This window comes from Cupressus sempervirens, chromosome 6 (genome assembly GCF_028749045.1).
Source record: "Cupressus sempervirens isolate cs-2001-9-10 chromosome 6, ASM2874904v1, whole genome shotgun sequence".
Lineage (NCBI taxonomy): Eukaryota > Viridiplantae > Streptophyta > Pinopsida > Cupressales > Cupressaceae > Cupressus > Cupressus sempervirens.
Genome location: NC_143123.1, coordinates 421,437,000 through 421,440,627, shown reverse-complemented (window position 1 = coordinate 421,440,627; position 3,628 = coordinate 421,437,000). Strand labels below are relative to the sequence as shown.

Genomic DNA, 3,628 nt, shown 5'->3' with positions numbered 1-3,628 from the left:
CTAATAAAATGATTTCTATGTGAGTCACAGTGAAACTTCTAGAATTCAATCATTTGTGTGAAATTAAGTCGCTCATTGATATAGAAAATGCATAACATGTGAAGTTCTCAATATCTATCTAACACATGAGACTGTCAAGTAGTGGTTCAATGACCTTGCTTTTTCATGATAATATAGGTATCAACCAAATTGTCTTATTTCATTAATTTTGTGAACGAATATTAATAAAGAACGCACAAAAGATAAATAGGAACAATGACATTTATGGTGGTTGTAGATTGAATTATTAGTTGAGGTATCAAAAATTTGTCAATAATGTCTTTTAAGGCTAAAAATGACACAAAATAGAACTTTAAAGAGAGATCTAGAATCCAATTTTCATAAAAATAATTAAAAGATAAGATAAGCCAACCCTAATTTTTCCATCACAAATGATTTTGTGGTATGTAGTTAAAGACCCACAAGAAAAAACTATTATATATTCCTTCATTATGATCAAGAAATGCCACCCATAATCAAAGATGAAAAGTTTAACAACATTCCAATTCTTCAATAGTTCTTACTTGCAAGAAAGTTTTTCATTTCTTGCAAATTCAATGAGAGAATTGTTTAGGAGATTTCTATTATGGTCTATTTCAGCATGCCCTATTCAAAAGCATGTTGCAATCATAATGGATGGCAATAGGAGATATGCAATGAATAGAAATATGCAAAAATAGAGGGGTCATGAATATGGGTACAATAGCTTGATGCATACTTTTGAGAGATTGTTATGAAATTGGTATAAAATGTGTGAGTGTTTATGCTTTTAGTATTGAGAATTTCAAGTGCTCAAAGGAAGAAATTGAGACACTTATGAATTTAATGAAGGAGAAGCTTGATCTTCTTGTTGAGAAGGAAAGCATAGTTAACAAGTATGGAATTAGGGTTCAACTGATAGGAGATATCAATCTTTTTCCTTAGAATGTGAGAGAATCAGCAGAAAGGGCCATGGCTTTCTCTAGGAATAATGATAAGGCTATTCTAAATATATGTGCTCCTTATACTAGTACTCAGGAGATTGCTAAGATTGTATCAGATGTTTTGAAGGAAGGGGATTTAGATGGAAAGAAGATTAGTGAAGAGGATATTGCAAAGCATTTGTATACTGCATCTATGCAATACCTATGAAGCATCTTAGATTGTAACTATTAAGTCTATTTTAATTTTCAACTCTTCTTCTTCATTATTTCATAGAGAAAAAAACTTGTTACGATCAAATAGCATACCTGGGTAGTGGAAGAAACCCTTTTAACATTTGTTGCCCAAAAAACCAAGTCAACAATATAAAACCCTTCACCAATCAGTAGTAAAAACTTTAAGAGATGATACCAAACCTTTTTGTAGCCCTAGGCTTCTTATAATGTTGCATTTTTCCCTTACCTTTCATGGCATTAAGTCTTCAAGTGGCCCTATATGCTCAAATGATGCTCCAATAGAAATGCCCTCCATTATGCCCTCCACTATCCCTCATGCTCTACCCCTCCTCGAACATAAAATTAACAAGCTATTCAAGTCTCTCATCTCTGCCAGAGTTGCACTTTTGAAAACACTTTCTTTTCGATGACTTACTCAATGCCCAAGAAATTATTGACGAGGCAACAAGATTGGCCTTTTAAACTGCCCAGGGCCTCCAAAATTCATGTAAGATGTGTGTATCGATACTACTTTGAGGATTCAACCTCTTCTCACTGTACATGAAATGCTGGAATGGCGCTCAAGTGAAACCCTTGACACTAACTTGCTCAAGTGAAATGTGAATTCCATGCCCCCTTTTTTTTCTTTCTGTATGCTATCATATGCGTCACAATTGAGACCAATGCAAAATACACATAATTGGTCACAATTGCAACCAACACAGGAATCTTATTTAAAAAAACCAAAAAGTTGCCTTTATAATTGACCAACCAAGCCATTTAAAAGAGTTGGTCAAAATTTACGGTCAAAATTTAGGGTTAAATGCACTAGTGATGATTAATGAAATTGCTACAAAAGAAGGAGTTACCATGACAGATGAGGTGTTCCTGTCAGAGAGTGGAGTATGCTTGTGCTTATCTATTGTAGGGGAACTGGTATAAGGAAATTCCCATGAATCTTTGGAGAAGACCAGTTTAAGTAAGGTTGAGAGTAGTATTGATCAATAGAAAGATTCAAATTCAGAGTCATGCCCTCAATCTACTTCTCCTCTACATGAGGTCCATTCACAATTTTCCTTAGGGAATAATGCCCTTAATTTTGAGGAGGAAGAATTTTTCCATCAAGTCAGTGTTGAAATATCTCACATGTAATGGTTGCCCCTTGAGCCAAACACCCACCTACCACCCTAACAACCTGCAATAGTCAGAAACATTGAATGCAGTAGGTGAGTTCAAATTTGAAAAAGAGGGGCAAAACATTTTTGGTAATGAGACAAAAGGAATGAATTAGTTTCATTTGACCAGTTGACATAGTTGAAGAGTAGTAGAGAAGAGCAGAGAAAAAGAAGGAAATTGGCCAACAGATCAAATTAGTGTTTAGAAGACAGAAGGAAGTTTCAATTTTTGTGTTTGTAGTTGCATGTGTTGGACACTTCTGTCATTTTATAAGTTCTTATTATTTCGATCTATGAAGCAGTGATTTCTCTAGGCATTGTTATATGCAGCTATTAGAGTTGTAAGTTTAAAGTTTTATTAGTTTGATGATTTTAGAATTTTTTGGTTGAAGTTGAATGCTCTTAGATTTTGTAATAGTTTTATCATATTTGAATAGAAAGCAAGTAGGCATACAAATTCTTGTGTTTCTCTTGAGAAGTTCGTAGTTGAAAGCTTCATACTTTGGCTCTTTGTATTTTAATGGTGGAAAAAGTTTAGACTGGAGGTCTGTAAAAGGGTCACTCAATTTTTAAAAGATGTGTTGTCTTTACAGAGTCCACCAAGTCTCACTCTCTGCCCACACCGAGCTCACTCGATTTCCTTTTGTTTATTGAGCTCACTCGACGTCTTCACTATCGAGAATCACCCAACAATGGTGACTGAGTTCACTCAGCATACATTATTTCCAAGTTTCCCTTGTGTGTCAAGTTCACTCAGCTCCTTCATGTGCTGAGCTTACTCAACACCATCTTCCTATCACTCAACACCCTCTTGTGATAAGCATTTCTATCACTCAGCATTAGTTGTTGCTAAGAATTTTTTCTTAGATTTGTGATTTATTTTTCACATGGTATTAGAGCTTTGAGACCCCACATCCATACTGAGTTAGGACATTTTTTTCGGGGATATTTAATATGGTAGGAGATGCAGGAAAAATATAGAAGCATCCATTGTCCTTTAATGGACAAAATTATGATACATGGGCAAAGAAAATGAAAACCATAATGATAGCTAATGATTTGTGGGAGTTTTTGATAAATGGGTTCAATGATGTGACAGACCCAACTCAATATGCTACCATTACCACTAATCAAAAGATTGAGCTGAAAGAGTCAAGGAGAAAGGATGCTAAGGCATTAAGTCTGATTGAGGCAACAATGATAGAGATAGTCTTTCCCAAGATTGCAGCAACAAATTATGCAAAGCAAGCATGGGACATCCTTGAGACAAACTTTAAG

General features: G+C 34.9%; 1 pseudogene; it reads left to right on the top strand.

Annotated features, from left to right (window-relative positions):
• Nucleotides 1–521: 521 nt before the first annotated feature.
• Nucleotides 522–1,170, top strand: LOC149552855 (dehydrodolichyl diphosphate synthase CPT3 pseudogene; annotated as a pseudogene).
• The last annotated feature ends 2,458 nt before the right edge of the window (nt 1,171–3,628 follow it).